This window comes from Eptesicus fuscus, chromosome 5 (genome assembly GCF_027574615.1).
Source record: "Eptesicus fuscus isolate TK198812 chromosome 5, DD_ASM_mEF_20220401, whole genome shotgun sequence".
NCBI lineage: Eukaryota > Metazoa > Chordata > Mammalia > Chiroptera > Vespertilionidae > Eptesicus > Eptesicus fuscus.
In genome coordinates, this window is record NC_072477.1 from 108,701,878 (window position 1) to 108,719,680 (window position 17,803).

The 17,803-nt window shown below is 49.2% G+C and overlaps 1 protein-coding gene across 1 annotated transcript in view; it reads left to right on the top strand.

Annotated features, from left to right (window-relative positions):
• The window catches only part of HCN4 (hyperpolarization activated cyclic nucleotide gated potassium channel 4), a 54,221-nt gene that overhangs the window by 4,801 nt on the left and 31,617 nt on the right, over nucleotides 1-17,803 (top strand). The gene's annotated exons all lie outside the window — the stretch shown is intronic.

A 17,803-nucleotide genomic window follows, 5' to 3' on the forward strand; every position in this document is an offset into this window, starting at 1 on the left:
TCCCATTGCCAGCAGCGGGAGGAAATGAAAACACAGTTGTAGCCTGAAGAAGAAAAGGTACTCTGCCTGGGACTGGTTTCTGTTCAGTTTCCTCAGTCCCACACCCATACCTCTGCCTTCCAACCATGGGAAGGACTGTTCAGGTAGGAGTTAGTGAGGCAGAAGGCAGCAGCTTTGACTCTGGGGCTGGGGGGTCCTGCGGCCCCTCCTAGATTCGACCTTCCAGGGCCATTCCCAGAAATGCAGCTGCTGCTGTCAGAGTGGAACTCCAGGCTGGCCGTGCTGCAGGCGCGGTGCGAGTGGAAGGGAAGGGCACCTTGGCACAGAGTGGAATTCCAAGGTGAGCTGCCTGGGCGGTGCTGTCGGCTGGCACCGTGGGCAGCAGGATTCTCTCGTGTTGAGGCTGTGCTCCACCTGATAAGACTGTGGCTAGTGGAGGGTATGCTCAGGCTGAGGTCTCCCTGGATGCTGATAATGCACAGAAACCCATGGGTCAGGACCCTTACATTGCCGGGTGGGAGGCCTGGACTCCAGGTTCTCCCTGTTGCAAGACTTCAAGCCCTGGTCTGGTTTCTACGTAATTAGGCAGGGGCTCTCCCCTGTCCAGCCATGCCCCATTTGCTCCCTTAGCTGTTGCGAGCCACTGCAGGTGGCCTACTCCCCTCCTACACACACACACAATTCTGGGCTGTCTGCCTGTCCATCTTCTCTCCTCTATCATGCTTTAGGACCCCGAGTCTTCTGGGATGCCCTCTCAGGTCATTGCAGCCACCAATCATTCCTCTCCCTCCATGGCATTTGAATGGAGCTTTGGGTTTATTATAATGCCGTGCTTCTCACACTGTCATGTCATCCAAATCACCAATACAGATTCTGACTCATTAGGTCTGGGGCGGGGGCTGAGATTCTGCATTTCTGATAAACGCCCAGGTGATGCGATGCTGCTGGTGCCCAGAACATATTTATAGCACTGAAGTTCAGACCCTGTGTGTGTTTTGTGCTTAGCCTGGGCTCCCTGACTGAGTTCCCTGAGGGCACTCTGTCTTCTCCCTTTGACCTCCAGTGCCCAATACAGCAGGGTGAATTCTGTGAACTGGCTGAGCAGACCTCAGCCACAGAGGTAGGCTGCAAACCTGGGGTGTCGGATTCACAGCCTTCCTCCATTCCTGCATGGCTGCTTGGACCCTGCTGGCCTTGGATGCTGGCTGTCAGGATGGAGTGAACCAGGGGAGGCCAGGTGGCCAGAGGGCCCTCATTCATCCATCCTGTCTCATTGCTTTGGCAGCTTCTTTCCCATTCTAAGGAGGAGGAGGGGCAGGGAGTGCAGTGACTGCTGTGCTGCAGTGAGATTCCCCGAAAGGAACAGATGTTGTCAGTGAGAGTCCAGAGGTTCCGGGAGAGGAGAGCCAATGTGAGGTGGCTCTGACTGGATGGCTGGGCGGACAGAGGCATCCTCTAAGAGCAGTTGCCTTGGCACCTTAAGGTGTGGTGGGGGATTGTCTGAATCTCAATGCCACCCTCCCCTGCCCCATACATGCCTAGCAGACTCCCCTGTGGGCTGGGCTCATCGGTTACTTCGCTCTGACCTCTCCTGTCCTGGAAGGTCTGTCCACATACAGATGGTGGGGCTGACAAGGGTCATATCAACCTGAGTGGCCTGTGCAATTGCCACTCTCTCTGCAGCAGAAAATTCAGCCCCAGTCCCTGGGGGGTTTGTTATAAAACTAAGGAAGCAGCCAGCTCCAGCACACACACCTCTTGGCTCAAGGGCTCTTACAAAGCTGCTACTGCCAGTTGCTAATTAATAGAAGGGCTACTGAGGCTGGCCAGGCCATCTTGCTTGAGCCCAGGGGATGATGAAGAATCCACATTTCCCAGCCAGAGCAGGCCCTGGGGAGGGCAGGGGCATTGCTCTGGCTTTAGAGAGGATGTTCTCTGCCAGCCAGGCTTTACTGAGAAAGCATTGTCAGAGACCTGGAAATCTGTGATCCCAAAGCCTACGCGGCCACTCAGAATCACTTCCTACCATCAGCTCCTGTCCAGGTTGGGGGAGAGAGGCAGCACGGAGAGGTGGTGAGCTCCCCACCACTGTGAATGCTCAAGATGAGACAGAAGTACTGAGGCCAGAGGTTGCTAAGCAGCATTTATCCCATGGACCAACTACAGTGCCTAGATGTGTTCGGTTTGGCCAGCACAATGTGTCATAACAAATCTGAGACAATGTTTTAAAATGGAAAGATGTAACATAAAAATTTTGCTTTTGGATTTCTCTTGAAAAAATTGGAAACCCTGGCAACTTTGGGCCCACATTCCCACCCCACATAGGGAGCTGGAGCAGACTAGAGGCTGCCCTCTTTAAATTGGCTTCTGCTCTCCAGTTGCCCACAGCCTACCTGTCCCACACCCAACAATGTCACTCATGCCCATTTACCTGCCTGAGTTTATAATCCTAGACTCAAGTCAATAGAGACTAAGGGCAGGGGGGTTCACAGATCAGTAACCACCATTTATGAACCATCTACCATGTGCCAGACTGTGCTAATAGTTTTATACCTCATATTTCATTTACTTTCCATAGCATCCAGAAAAATAGGTCCTATTGTCCCCAATTTACAGGTAAGAAAACAGGCTTTGATGGGGGAAAAAATATTTGCCCCAAATCGTGTAGCCAGAAAGAACCAGAACTGGCATTTGAACCTGGCCTCTAGGACTCTAAAATCATATTTATGCCTCTTTTCTCTTCCTTTTATTTATTTATTTATTTATTTATTTATTATTATTATTTTATTATTATTATTATTTTGGTTAGCTTTACAAAGTTAAATCATTAAAGTAGTTAAATAAAACATTCTCCTGAGACTAAAAACATTGCAGGTAATGTTTGACCACATACATCTGTGTGGAGGGCCTGTGAGGAGCTGGGGTTCAGCTGGCACAGGAAATATATCAGGTCTCAGAATACCAGCTACAGGCCTTAACAAGCTCCTGGCCTAAAGCCTTTATTTTATAAACCAGTGGCCCAGTGCACAAATTCATGCACATTGAAAGGAAATTAATTAGAAGAAATATTTTAATATTGCTATTCGCCCTCTCTCTATAATAGAAGTGTCAACCAAATTCACGATCGACAATGACATATGAAAACATGCGTGTGATTGGCGCCAGCGAGAGCTTTATATGTATTGCGCATGCACAAGTCAACTTAGCCATATATATATATATATATATATATATATATATATATATATAGAATAAACTTGCTTAATTGCTTAATTAGACCTGCTTTCTGATTTAGCTAAACTTTTTCCAGCCCAGTGAAGCACCCCAACTTCTCTTTCAGGTCATTGTCAGCAACACAGCAGTAAATATCAACACGAAGCAGATTATTATTGTAGATCATGCAGGGAGAACAAAGGGTGAAATATTTAACTGCAGCAGTGTTTGACTATATTCTGCGCAGTGAGAAAACCTGAAGTCATTTTCAAGATCCACCATTTCTTCCTTCTTTTCAGTTGGGTCAGGTTTCTAAGCTTTCTAAATCTCCATTTTCCGGCTAATGAAAAGAAAATAGGATTCCATTGAGTCTCCCATCTACCTATTCCGGGACTTCTGTGAAGATCAAATGAGATGAGGCACGGGGAAATGCTTCACAGACATTTGGTTACAGTGTGAAATGTTTTTACCTGGCTATAAAGCAAGTCATGTTCCTGGGCTGAAGAAACTGCAAGGAGGCTAGTCACTAGGGAGAGGAAGCCAGGTGTTGCTATGTGACATCATTACCCGGACAGACACTTAGCATATTAGCCATTTATAGATATGTACACTAGAGGCCCAATGCACGAAATTCGTGCAAGAGTAGGCCTTCCTTCCCCCAGCTGCTGGCACCGGCTTCCCTCTGGCACCTGGGACCCGGGCTTCCCTTGCAGCCCCAGCTTTTTCCAGAAGGTCGTTCAGAAGGATGTCTGGTCTAATTATCATATTACGCTTTTATTATTATAGATGGCCTGTCGCTAGGGAGAGGAAGCTGGGCATTGCTGCATGACATCATTACCTGATGCCCACAGCCACCATTTCCGGGCTGAGCTGGGCTGGGCTGTGGATTGCATTTTGCACCATGGGTCTCGGCAGTGTTGGCTGTGATTTGGTGGGCTGTCGCTCTGGGGTGGTGGGGGGCCGGTGTCCCACTTGGGGGAAGCTGAGTGTTGCTTTGTGAGCGCTAGGTCCACGCTGCTGTTTCTCTGTAAATGGCCAGTGCGCATCATGGCAATTCCTGCGTTGAGCGTCTGCCCCCTGGTGGTCAATGCGCATCATGGTGACCGGTCAGATGGGTGGAGGGACACTTAGCATATTAGCCTTTTATATATATAGATTGGGAGCACAGAACTAGAGAGGGCAGGCGACCAGCCTGAGGTCCCTGATAAGACTGTGTCAGAGATGAACCGGAGCCCAGGTGGGTTATATAACGTCTGGCTGCAAGGGTCTTACAGCCCCATAGTCTCTCCTGAAGGGTCCCCAGCCAGGGAAGGCTTTTACTTAATGCTCTTGTCATTGGAGCTTTTTTTTTTTTTTTTTTAAATCATCTCCCTAGCCTCATGCCTAAAGTTTGGGGTGAGAGGTATTTTCAGGGTCTCTTCTTAATTTAAGCTCATCCAATGAGAAGGGAGTCTTTCTTTATCTGAAGATGCAGCATCTGGAGGCTGAGACATGCCTGTCCTAACCCCACACTCTGGGACTGTGGTTCCCAGGGATGCTTGAGTAGGATGCTTGCCCACCTGCTCCTCCCCTCGCAGGTTCTGACAGGAGTGGAGACCTTTGAGATTCTGGAACCACATCCAGTGACATTGATGCACCTGTTCCATAATATGAGTGATTGGGGTTCAAAAGGGAAGGGGTCAAGTAGACAATGGTATGTATCTATGTTCTCTCCACCAGAGAAATAGGTGTTCACATGATCTATTTATTACAGCCTTCAGAGAAGTGAGGAAGAGGAGTCAGTCTGTGATTTAGGGCTCAATTTCTATCCACAGTTGGGACTCAGTGTGTGAACAGGGTTAGGGCTCAGTGTGTGAATAGGTTCTGGGCTTAGCCTGTGAGCAGGGTCAGGGCTCAGCATGTGAGCATGTTGGGGCCCAGTGTGTGAGCAAATCGGGGTTCAGTGTGAAAGCAAGGTTAAGGCTCAGACTGATCAGGATTAGAGCTGAGTCTATTTTCAGGATCAAAGTTCAGCCTGGCACCAAGATAAGGCCTTGGTCTGAGGTCAGGAACAAAGCCTCTGAGCCAACCCAGTTCGTCCCTGAGACACTGTGTCTTGGGGCAGTGTGGGCATGTTGCCACCCCTCCTTTGTGCTCTCACCTTTAGGAAGCCCTCCCTTCCTTTAAGCTCCCTGAGCTCCTACACCTCTTAGCATCTGAGACAGCTAATTGGCCAAATAGCTAATGGGTCCTTTCTGGGAGGTAAAGTATAAATTATAAATAAAGAACAGGACCACCTCTGCTGGACACCAGAACCAAGTCTCACATGTGACCACTCCCACCCCGCTTTGCTTTCTCATTGTTGGGGGCTAGTGTCTGTCTTCTCAGGCAGGCAGCCAGCTTGTGGCTCCTGCAGAGCAGTGCTCAGGGTTGGGAAGATAGGTGTGCTGGCTTGATAGAGAGACGCCCTGCACCTCACTGCACCCCCGGCTCTGGGCTCCCACAAATTGCAGAATAAGCAGCAGAACCTCCAGGTCTGCTCACAGCAGCTGTGGGGCCTGATAACTGGCTGCTGCTGATTTTGTGTCTGTCTAAGCATTTACCTGTGTGGGTGGACATGTTACGTCTGCATGAACAAGGCTTTAAAACATAACACGGGGTTGGCTAATACATTGTCTTCTGGGCTTGGGGTGGGGCAAGCCAAGGTGAGGTGTATGCCCTCAGAGACCAGATATTTCATTCTAAGACTGTTTTCACCATTATGGAGGATGGGGGTCACTATCCACCTAGCTAAGAGGATAAAAGATTCAGCTCCTCTTAGGGTCCCTGGATCTGGTTTAGGGAAGGGCAGAGAAAATGTAAACCTGTATGGATTGATGGTCAGGGAAGACTTCCTGGAGGATGCAGATCGGAACTGGATCTGAAGAGAGAAGCATGCTGCACAATTTCTTGGCAGCTGGTATCTGGAAGCTTGAGGTAAGGGGTCGCCTGGCTGGGGTGGGTGTTGGCAGGCACTGAGGGCAGGCTACTTAGAATCTGCCTCTTTGGACCTGTTCTTCTTAAACTCTGACCTTCACTTGTGAGGACTTTGACCCCACTACCCCAGATAATGCTTTGATGCTGTGCGTTTGTGTGTGTGTGTGTGTGTGTGTGTGTGTGTGTGTGCGCGCACCCTTACAGCCCAAGGGAGCTCCTCAGGGCCCTGCCCCAGCTGCACAACCTGAGGAGATCCCCTTCTTCTGATGTATTAGGGCCCAGAAGGCAGGGGTTGCTGCTGTAATAACATTACTGAGCATGTGGCCTGGAGCCCAGAAGTAATTACCCTGAGGTTCCCCATCACAGGCTGGAACAGCCCCGGTCAATAATTAATATGAGTTCCCAACCTTTCACCACCAAAGCTAGTCCCCGACTCTCCCACCTATAGTTTGCCAGAGTTACAGTTACTGTTCCCTTCCCCAGGAACAGGAAATACCCTCAGGCCCACAGGTCTTGTCCATGCCATCTCCACTTTAGGAGAAACTTGATCCAGCAGGAGGGACTGTGCAGCTTGGGCCTGTTTTGGTACAGCACCAGGGCTGGTGCACCCTGGAGCCCTGGGTCCTCTTGTTCTGAGCTTTCCCTGCTTGTGACTGTCCACGCCTTCCACCCTGAGTTTACCCTCCAGACCCTGATCCTGTTCTGCTGTGTGACCTCAGCAAAGTCCTTTCCTCTCTGTATTCAGGGTCAGTCTGCGGCTGAGAAGAGAGCAAAGCTAATTGGCCAAATAGGTGTTGAACCCATAATCCTGACCCCATTAGTACAAATGGATCCAGTGGGGCAGGGACAGCTACCCACCAGCAGAACTGAGGAGAATCTGCCCCTTTTACAGAAATGCAGCCAGGCCAGCCAGACGTGCTCCTAGGGTAGGTGGGGATTCCTTACCTACGGGCCTCTTTCTGCTGAGGCTCGGCCCTTGTCCTGGGGGATGGAGCCAGGGTCTCCCTGTCATGTTGTGTGGTATTGGTGTGCTCTGTTGAGTCCTCCCTCTCCCCTGTTGGAATAGAGATCAGGTTTTTTATTTGTTCCCTGGGCAAAGGCTCCAAACCACCTCTTCCTAGCCACCTCTCCTCAGGGGCAACATCTCTTCCTGGAAGCTCAGACCTGGCCTCGAAGAGTTCAAGTCCCACTGGACAAACTATGATTGAGGAGTCCCAAGGGACAGGCCAGCAGAACCATCAACTTTGGAATTGGCAGGGGAAGAAACTTAACAAGCCTTTTATCCTGTCCCAAGGCTCTGGGCAGTCATCATCCAGCTGCCTTGCTCTGCACCTTCTGGAGACAGAGCCGAAGGGTGTGAATAGAGGCCAGGTGAAAATTTGACCTGCCCAGTTTTATGGACTGAGCTGATGCCTCACCTCCCAGGGCCTTGATTTTCTCATCTAAAATGGGACCAGAGACGGGTTGGATTTTAGTTTTAGCAAGACCCTCAAAGCTTCAGTGGGCAAGCACAAAGTTACCAGGGAGCTTCATGCAATTACAGATGCCTGCGCCTCCTTGGGTGAGGCCCAGGGAGGTATGATTTTGGGAGCACCCAGGTGATTCTTCCTCTGTCACCCATGAAGCCCCTTCCACATATACGGTCTGCAATTCCCTGATGGTACCATGTTTGCTGTAGCCCTGCAGTGTTCCCGGGAGTCTGGGGGTGACACTGGCAACCAACCCCATTCATGTTGGGCCTGTCTCTAGGAAGTCGGTCCCCTGCCTCCTTGCAGGTTGTTAGCAATCAAAATCATGAAACTCTGGGGCTGGTGGGCCCCAGGAAACATGGCCCTTGCAGACTATGTTTCCTGGAGGAAAGGCAGTGGAGTCCTGACCGGCTCACATTCTCAGAGCCCAGGCACCCCAAGAGACCTCCATCCCACCAAGAAGGGGGCCATATACATCCTCCCAACGTCAATATTTAGCTGCCTTCTATGGGGCAGCCCCTCCCCCCAAAAAGAAACAATGTCATTACCCCATGCCCCCAGTGCTACTTGGCTTTAGGAAGTTCTGACCCTAATCCATCTCCTTTCCTCCTTCACACTGGTGCTTCTGCCTGCAGCAGCAGGTGAGCTCTCTTACCTAGTTTCCCCTGAGGTTGCTCTCATGTGCTCCTTTAAAGCAGTATTCTATTTTTATTCCATTCTTCTGAGTGGGGAGAGCCATATTGAGCCTTCTTTGTTTCCTATAAGCTGGGATGGGAAGTTCTCCAGTTGCTAGTCCCCTCCCCCATTTCCCCCAGAGGGTCTTGTCAGCTGAGTGAAGCTCAGAGAGGTTAAGATGCTAGCCTGAGGGAACAATGCATCTGGGCAGCTTGGGGTGCTGTAGAACAGATAACGCTGCTGTACTGATTGGTGTGTCTGTCTGGCACACATTTAGGGTCTCCAGAAGGGATCTCAGTCCATCAGAGAAGCAATGAGTTGATACCTTAGCATTCCTATGCCCAGGCTTGCATTCAGCTGTGCCATTGAGAAGGTGCAGTGACAATCCCTTCCCCAAGGAGCTCTTCCTCTGCACCCTTCATGGCTCCCCATGTCCCTGGCATTCAAGATGCCTCCGTCTTCTCTTCACACTTGTGTTAGGTTGGGGCAGGGGCTTTCATCTGGCCAGCTACCCTTGGCTGGCTTCAACCTCCACACTGTAGATGTTCATGGGGAAACTGAACATTGTTGAACCAATGGGGAAACTGAGGAAGGTATTGTGAGAGTCAGGGACTTGTTCGAGAGCACACAGCAAATTAGAGATGGGGATGGGAGTAGAATCCCAAGATTTTCAGACCACTCCCTCACCTGGATTCCTTCTGCTTTGTAGCATAGACCTCTTCCTGTAATCACAAACACTGACTTTCCTGCCCATCGGACACACTCAGGCCCCTCCTCTTTGGGGCTTGAGTATCCAGCTGGCTATGCTGCCACCTGCTCCTCTCTGTCCACATTCTCAAGCCTAGCTTAATTTCTCCTCTGCTCTCCGCAGCCTATGGAGTTCCAGAGCCAGACAACTCCTCACTCCCCTCCCTCGAGATGGTTTATGGCTCCATCTACCCACAGAGCTGGCCTGGATCTTCAGATCCCCTGCGGAGTGACTGGGTCTGTCCATCCTCCAGACCAAGGACTCCTGTAGGTGGAACCAGTCCACACACTTCAGGATCCCCATAGCCCTCAGGCTAGGTCAGAAGAACGATGATGATGATGATGATGACAGCCAGCATGCACTGAGTATTTACACTGTGTAGCATATTTTAAACATTATCTAATTGAATCCTAAGAGGTGGGATTAATTATGCATGAGAAAACAGGCTCAGGAGGTTAAGTGATTTGTCCAAGGCCACACAGCCAGGTATTCAAACACCAGAATGCCTAACGACCATACCATTTGTTTTAGCCTGGCTACTCAGTGTGGTCTCTGGAACACAGCATCACCGTCACCTGGGAGCCTATTGGCAGTCACCCCACACCTAGTGCAGCTCAGTAAGAGCCCAGGTGACTTGTGTGCCTCACACAGTTCACCTGTCTTCAGGGAATGTCCAAGACTAGCCCTCACACTATGATGAGGGGCTGTGACCTCAGCTCAGGGTGGAGAGGAACGTGAAGAGACAGAAGTAAAGGGACATCTTTGTTTGGGTTTACAAAAACAAATTGTGTTCCTTCCATAATTGATAATCCTAGAAAAATTAGAAAATAAAGATACCAAAAACCAAACAGCCCACCCATAAACCAAGCACTAGGTGCCCTTGACTCAATCTGTTTTGGAGGCAGTGCCAGGTCCAGGGAGCAGCTATCTGGGAGCCCTGTGATTCTGAGTCAGAGATTTTGAGGTGGGTTAAAAATAGAACCCTAGTGGCCAGGAGAGGGTGGGAGGAAGAGAGCAATTAATCTACTGTAGTGGGGGAGACCCCAGGGTCAGGAGAAGAAGTGGGGGAAGTTGAGCTAGAGCTGAGGGGAGGGGGGCTGACGGGTAGAGGGTATATTCTTCTCAGAGGCCAGAGCTGAGGGTCCAGCCTGGCAAGATTATGAGAGGCAGGTTTCTAGTCAGGTTGGGGAGAAGGCTAAAATGCCAGCCCCAGGGGCCCAGGCAAGGAGAACTCCCGAGTACCCCACTTCCCCCACCCCCAGGCAGCCAGCAGCTCCTTTGGGTAGGTGTAGGGTATGGAGGAAGGTGGGCAGCAGCTCTGCCTCAGAGAGCAATAAACAAGAGGCTGGACAGGTAGGGGGCCGGGAGGGGTTGGTCCATGCTTTTTTTTTTTTTTTTAATCCTCACCTAAGGATAATTTTTCCCGTTGCTTTTCAGAGTAGGAGGGAGGGAGTGAGAGAGAGAAACATCCATGTGAGAGAGACACATCGACTGGTTGCCTCCTAGACATGTCCAGGACCAGGGGTGGGAATGAACCAACAACTGAGGTACCTGTCCTTGACCAAGAATCAAACCTGAGACCCTTTAGTGCCAATGCTGTAACCACTTAGCAACTTCAGCCAGGGAAGTCCATGCTTTTAAACAGTTTTTATGTTTTGAGGGAGGGAAGGTGAAGAAAGTGCCCACGTGTGTGTGTCCTCACATGGTGTCCTTTGTCACATCTCCCCTTCAAGTGGCCTCCTCTCTCCTCCATCACTGGGCCTACCCTGAAAGCTCTGCTCTCCTGATCTTCCTGTCACCTGCACCTTCTCATGTCTGCGTGGCCATTAGGGCCCTCTTCACAGAATGGGACACTGGTCATTGCTTAAATATGGATTTATTTTTCTAACTATAAAGATAATATTTGCCCATATTTTTGAAAATATAGAATTTAAAGATTATAGAAAGGTATGATGGAGAAAACACAAATCACCCATAATCCCAACACTTAGCAATCATCAGTGTTAACATTTTAGCATATTCTTTTTTATTTTTACTTTCGGCAGTCTCCTTTCCCCACTGGAAACAGTCTTTAATCCACCCATCCAGTTAATAAATTTACTGGGCCCCAGCTATGTGTTCACATCTCAGACAAGGAAGAGAATTTATTTCTGCTTTTGAGGAGCATACACACATACTGGGTCGGCAAAGTAGGGAACAGAGAAGGAATCCAGGAGATCGAACTGCTTCCTTCCTTGCCCTTCACCTCTCCCCACTGCCCCCACTTCCTAGGTCTTTGTGCTAGGCCTATTTGGAAGAAGGGAGAATCCTTAAGATGCCTACTGAGGGGCATGCCTGTAATGAGGGGCAGGGTGTGTTCTTCCACATGGGCCTGTGGTGGTCAAGCTAGAAACACAGTCATGGCCTTAATTGAAGGCTTTGGCCACAATCTCCCCCCTCACACACACACACACACACAAACCTCCCTCTCATCCCACTCTGTCAGAACCCCTAAGGCCCATCTCTTGTTCATCTGCCTCCTCCCCGTTCCTGCACCTTCCCCTTCTGCTCTGTGACATCTCCACCATCATCTTCGGTACCAGGTGGGGGCCATTTGCTGATGGATGTTGCTGGGAGCCTGAGTCTTGGGGGTTTGGATGGGACAAGTTCCTTCCTGATCATTGGAGGCCTGTGAAAGCCTCGTGGAAAGGAGTCAGGGTCTCAGAGGGCTGCCCATTTCATGTAGCTTCTGCTGGGCTCCCTGCTACTCAACCTATGACTCCAAGGAACTCCTCATTCACTCACCATTCACATATTTCTACACATTCACATATTTTATTAGGACCTGCTATGTAAAAGGCAATGTGCCAAGTTCAGAGAGTCAAGATCACAACATAAACAATCAAATACACAATTTCATCACAGTGTGATTAATACTGTGCTAGGGCAGCACACACGAGGAGCACCTAACCAGACTTCCGAGGGTACAAAGAAGGATTCCCAGGAGAAGTAATGCCTCCTTTGAACCATAGTTGGGGAGAGGCTGAGGAGAGAGGAGAGTTCCAGGCAGTTGATTGTAGGAAAGCCCACTGGCCAACAAAAGCATGGTGTGTTTGGGGTACTGAAAGTTGCTGGGTATGTCTGCAACAGAGCATGAGACCCAAATGACTGAGTGCCGAAGGTGAGGAAGATTGTATTTGTAGATATCCAGAGTGAGGTTCCCATGGGACATCCAGGTGTAGGCGTATAGGCAGCAAGTGGACACATGGGCAGGAGCTTGAGAGAGAGAGGTCTGGTTGGAAATCCGGCAGAATAAAGAAGCCATGGGAGTTTGTGAGGTCACCCAGGGAGGATATAAGAGGGATAAGAGGCAAGGGCCTAAAGGAGCAAAAACATTTAAAGGTCTTTCAGGGGAATAGGAGTCCATCCAAGAGGTAAAGGAGAGGCAGAGAGAACAGAGAAAAGCAAACAGGGAGAGGTGTGTCCTCAGAATGGTGCACAGTGTCAGATGAGGCTGAGGGTCCACAAGGAAATGGACTGGAAAGTGCCCACTGAATTTTGCAGCAGGGCAAACATGGAGATGTTGCTGAAGGAGTATTGGGGATGGAAAGGAAGGGAGAAAGTCGGGACAGTGACACCTCTTTAGGTAGCTTGGTTCTAACGGGAGAAGAGATATGACAGTAGGGATAAGGGAGTGATTTTATTTTTTTAAGTATAGAGAGTGAAAAAAACTGATGGAAAAGGATTAGTAGAGAGGGAGATTAAAGATATAGATGAAAGGGGGTAACCTATAGATTAAGGTCCCTGAGGAAGAAATGGTGTCAAGATGGCAGGTGGAAATGTCACTGATTCCCTTGTGACTGAAGGAGGGGAAGGGGTTGAGGGAGAGTCAAGCAAGGTAGGAGTCCAGTGGCAGGATGCTGAGAGTGAGCTTTGAAGAGAGAGGGTATAATTCAGAATAGGTGTCATAGGAGAACGGGAGGGCAAGTTTTCTAGGGTCTCCTGGAAGAATGGGCTGGCAGAGGAGAAGGCCCAGCTGAGTATGGAATCTTGATGAGGAAATTGAGCACAGGGGCTAAGGCATTTGAGTATTTAGTAGGACTGCTCTGAGGTTGTGGGATTTCCTGCACATGGAAACATGACAAGGGTTGATGGGTTGTGATCTTGTGAAGTGGGTGCCAGAAAGATTGGACGAGAGAGGTAATTGAGGTGGACCTTTATGTCTAGTGGGGCTGTGGGGAGGAAGGAGGGTTCTGATGGGAGAATCAGAAGGCTCAGCCAACTGGAAGTTCATGGGACACCAAAGAATAGACTTAGCATGATTGGATAAGGCAGTGGTCGGCAAACTCATTAGTCAACAGAGCCAAATATCAACAGTACAACGATTGAAATTTCTTTTGAGAGCCAAATTTTTTAAACTTAAACTTCTTCTAATGCCACTTCAAAATAGACTCGCCCAGGCCGTGGTATTTTGTGGAAGAGCCACACTCAAGGGGCCAAAGAGCTTCATGTGGCTCGCGAGCTGCAGTTTGCCGACCACCGGGATAAGGGATCAGGAAGGAGAAAGGAGGTTGGGGTGAGAGAAAGCATTGCTCTTCTGAGATTAGAGATGGAACAACTGGTCGGTTCAGGGCATGCAGTTGGGATGGATGACTGAAGTGGAGACGTTAGAGTTGGGATTCAAACCACTGGGAGGCTGGGTGTTGTTGGGTCAATGATATGGAGATGTCACCCAGGATGATGGCAAGATTGGAGTTGCACCAGAGCTTTTCCAAGGTCCCCAAGGATGGCAGATGGATGCTGTAAGGATTGCCAGAAAATGCCAGGATGCTCAAAGGATCTTGTAGATGTTGCTACCACCGGCAGAAAGTAGCATCAGTATGGAGGGGGGAGGATGCTGACCCCACCCTGACCCTGAGGTCTATGGGATTTGGGAGAGTGATAACTGAGATTCATTTAAGGGAAGAAGCAGAGGGGTCACTGAATGAAGTTGAGGATGCGGTCCATGGGAGATAGTGCAGGAGATGGGTTTGGGAGGAAGAAGAAGAGTAAAAAGAAGCATAGCGTTTGGGAGAGAGAAAATACTTCTGGTTGGATTTATATTTCTGTAGAGTGGTTAGAGGTGAGACTGGAGTCAGGCTGTTTGGGTTTGAGTTCTTGATCCATCATATATAGAAAATGTCTCTATTTCTTATGCCTTAGCCTTCTCATCTGTAAAGTGGGCATAATCATAGTATCTACCTAATAGAGGTTTTTTGAGGATTAAATGAGATAATCCATGTAAGGGACTGAGATTAGTGCCTGGCAAATAAGTGCCCAACAAGTGTTGACACTATCCTCCTTCATTCTCATCATCTCCATGATTACCTTGGGCAGTTCCCTGTGCAGGGCCTGGAAAAGCAAGGGATAGATCAGAAATGGAGGGGAAATCTCCCAGCTCCAATTTCTTTTTGTGACACGCCTGGATCCTTAGGTTCTGTGATTTTGGGGAGGCTGGAAGGAGAATTCGGTGGTACCTGGTGAAAGGGTCAGGGTGTAACAACTGCTAAAATAGACACAGCACGGCTAGACAAACTGTGGAGGAGGAGGCAATTGATCTGGGCCTTGGAGGAGGGAAACAACCTCAAAAGATGGGGCCCCAGAGGGATGGAATGGTTCTCTCAGGAGAAACCAGGATGGAGATAGGGCCAGGGGTCAAGTGTCCAGCTGGCTACTATGAAGGGAGCAGGAGTGAGAAGAGGGAAGGGGGTCAGGGGATGCTAGACCAAGGAGCTCAAACAATTTTCTGTAGTTATTGAGATTCCACCAAAAGAGTTCAAACAGGAGTGACATGATCATATCACTTGCTGATTAGAAAGGTAACCCAGAGAGCATGTGAGGTGGAGGAAAGAGAGTGGGGCCTGGAACCAGGTGGGCAGGGGAAAGGGTCTGGGTGAGGAGTGGTGAGGAACTGATCTAGGATAGGGCAGCTGGGGACAGGTTCAGGACTCGTCATAGAAGATGCCAGACAGGACTTGGTCACAGATTAGTGGGCTTTCAGAAGTAGGTGGGAGGAAAGAGTAAGTAGCTGAGGATGGATTTGAGATTTAGAGCCTAGGTGACTGAAATATTCTGCCATTCAGCTTTGGGGAGGAAAGGCTGAGTTCAGCCTTGGACTTGGTCCTCCAGGGGGCAGTTGGAATGCAGGTCTGGTGCTAGGAGTGGTGTTTGAGTGGGAACCATTTGCATAGAGGAAGGGGATAAAAGAAGGATCCTGGGTGTGCCACTGACCTAGGAGAAAGCATGGAGACCCTGGCCTACAGCCAGCACTGCAGGGACACAGGCCCTGGAGCCTGCAGCAGTCTAGAAGATCCAAAGCCAGATCTCAGGCTATGCAGAGACTCACTTGGTGAGAGTTTGGAGAGTCTTAAAAAGGTACCTCTTCAGCTAACAAAAGACATTTTCTTACAGCTGACAGGATTCCCAGTGGATATCATTTGTGTCAAAATGAATGCAAGTAAATATGCATGTGTGGGAAGAAGGAAGATGGCGACTGGCAGGAAGGTAGGGAGGGAGAGAGTGTGAGAGAGTGAGGGAGCGATAGAGGAGTGTGTGGACGTGTGTGGTCTGTGTGTCTATGAGCTAGGGACAGTTAGATTCTGCAGGTCTTCCAAGGGACTGCCAAACCAAGCAGTCTTAGACTGCGGAGCCCCGCTCCCACCGCGGACACTCCGGGTTGGCCAGCGTGGGCACAGAGACCACGCCATCTTGAGAAACAGAGCTGCTTGAGACTAGGGTCCTGGCCTCAGCACCACTCAGGTTTGTGTCTGAGAACAGACACAAACCAGGACCCTGCAGCCACTGGGGACAGAGACCTGCGACCACAGCTGCAGACCCACAGACACCAAGAATCCAGACATCTCTACCGCAGATTTTTGTGAGTCACAGAGCTATCCACCTCCCCGCAGGCTCCCGGGCAGCACCATAGTAACTGATAGACCTGTCCTTGCATGGGCCACAGCACCGCTACAGGAATTTGAGCCTGGGAGCACGTGGACACTGGGAATCTGTTCCCCACAACACAATCGGTTGACCAAACCTGAAGCCCACACAGGGCGGCAGTGCCACCTGACTTCAATTCTGGGCAAGCGCACACTGAAGTCTGTTTTCCACAGCGCAGGAGTGGACCTCCTGCCGACACAGTGCTACTGTGCAACCCAGTCCCCCAAGTTGACTGGGACCCCGATTCTCCGGGCAGGAGGCAGCACTGAACACCAGTGACTTGACTCTGTTTCTTATCGCATGTGCCTGGGATCCTTGACTCCCATTGCATTCACACTAAGGGCCAATGACTCCAATTCTTGGTGCATGAGCACAAAGGGACCCTGAATCTCAGCACGAGGCCGCACAAAGCAACAGAGACTCTGATACTGGATTCTTGGTGCAGGCACAGGGAAACTCTGACTCCTGGCACATGCTAGGGGACTCTGATTTTCGGCACATGTCAGCAGGGTCTCTGTTTCAGCGTGGTGCAGGTGGGGTCCCTGATTCTAGGTGCACACACGAGGCCACACTGAGCACCAGTGAATCTGATCCTGGGCGAGCACGGCCCCCACCAACCCACAGCAGCCACTCGTCTTAGTGTGAGAGCTCTTCAGTGACACTCGGGTGGTGCGAAGCTCCCACTGCACATGGCCAAGGCCCACACAACTCAACGTTTGAACCTTCTGGTAATAGTCAAAATGGGGAGACAACACAATCCCCAGAGGAAAGAGAATGAGGAGTTGCCAAGAAAGGAAATTAGTGAAACTGAAGCATGCAACATGACAGAAAAAGGATTCAGAGTAATGGTCGTACAATTCATACATCAGATGGATGAGAAAATCAACAATCTATGCAAGAATCAGGAAGAAATCAAAAGTGATATAGCTACAATCAAAAACACCATGGAAGGTTTCAACAGTAGACTATAAGAAGCAGAGGACCAAATTAGTAAGTTAGAAGATAAGGTAGAGAAACAAGCACACTGAACAGCAACTGGAGAAAAAAAATTAAAAAGCAGGAGGAGAGGCTAAGGGAGCTTTGGGACAACACGAAACAAAGTAACATACATATAATAGGGCTGCCAGAAGGACAAGAAGAGCAGCAAGGATTAGAAAATCTATTTGAAGAAATAATGACAGAAAACTTCCTGGATATGGGGAAGAAAAAAGTTACACAAGTACAGAGAGTCCCAAGGAAGATGAATCCCAAAAGACCCACACCAAACACGTCATAATTACAATGGCAAATGTTAGCGACAAAGAGAGAATCTTAAAGGCTGCAAAAGAGAGAGAGTTACCTACAAAGGATCCCCCATCATATTATCAAATGATTTCTCAACAGAAACACATCAAGCTAGAAGGGAATGCAAGGAGGTATACAAGTGTTGCAAAGCAAAGAACTGAATCCAAGAATACTCTGTCCAGCAAAACAATCAATCAAAATTAAAGGGGAAATCAGGAGCTTTGCAGACAAAAAAAAAAGCTAAGGGAGTTTATCACTACCAAGCCAGCAATGCAAGAAATGCTAAAGGGAATGCTGTAAAAAGAAGAAATAAAAAGGTAAGAAGGAACACAGGCACAAAAATAGAAATGACTACAAACAAGTACCTTTCAATAATAACTTTAAATGTAAACAGACTAAATACTCGAATCAAAAGACATCGAGTGGCTAAATGGATTAAAAAAAAAGACACGACCCATATATATGCTGTCTCCAAGAGAGCCACCTCAGAACAAGGGAC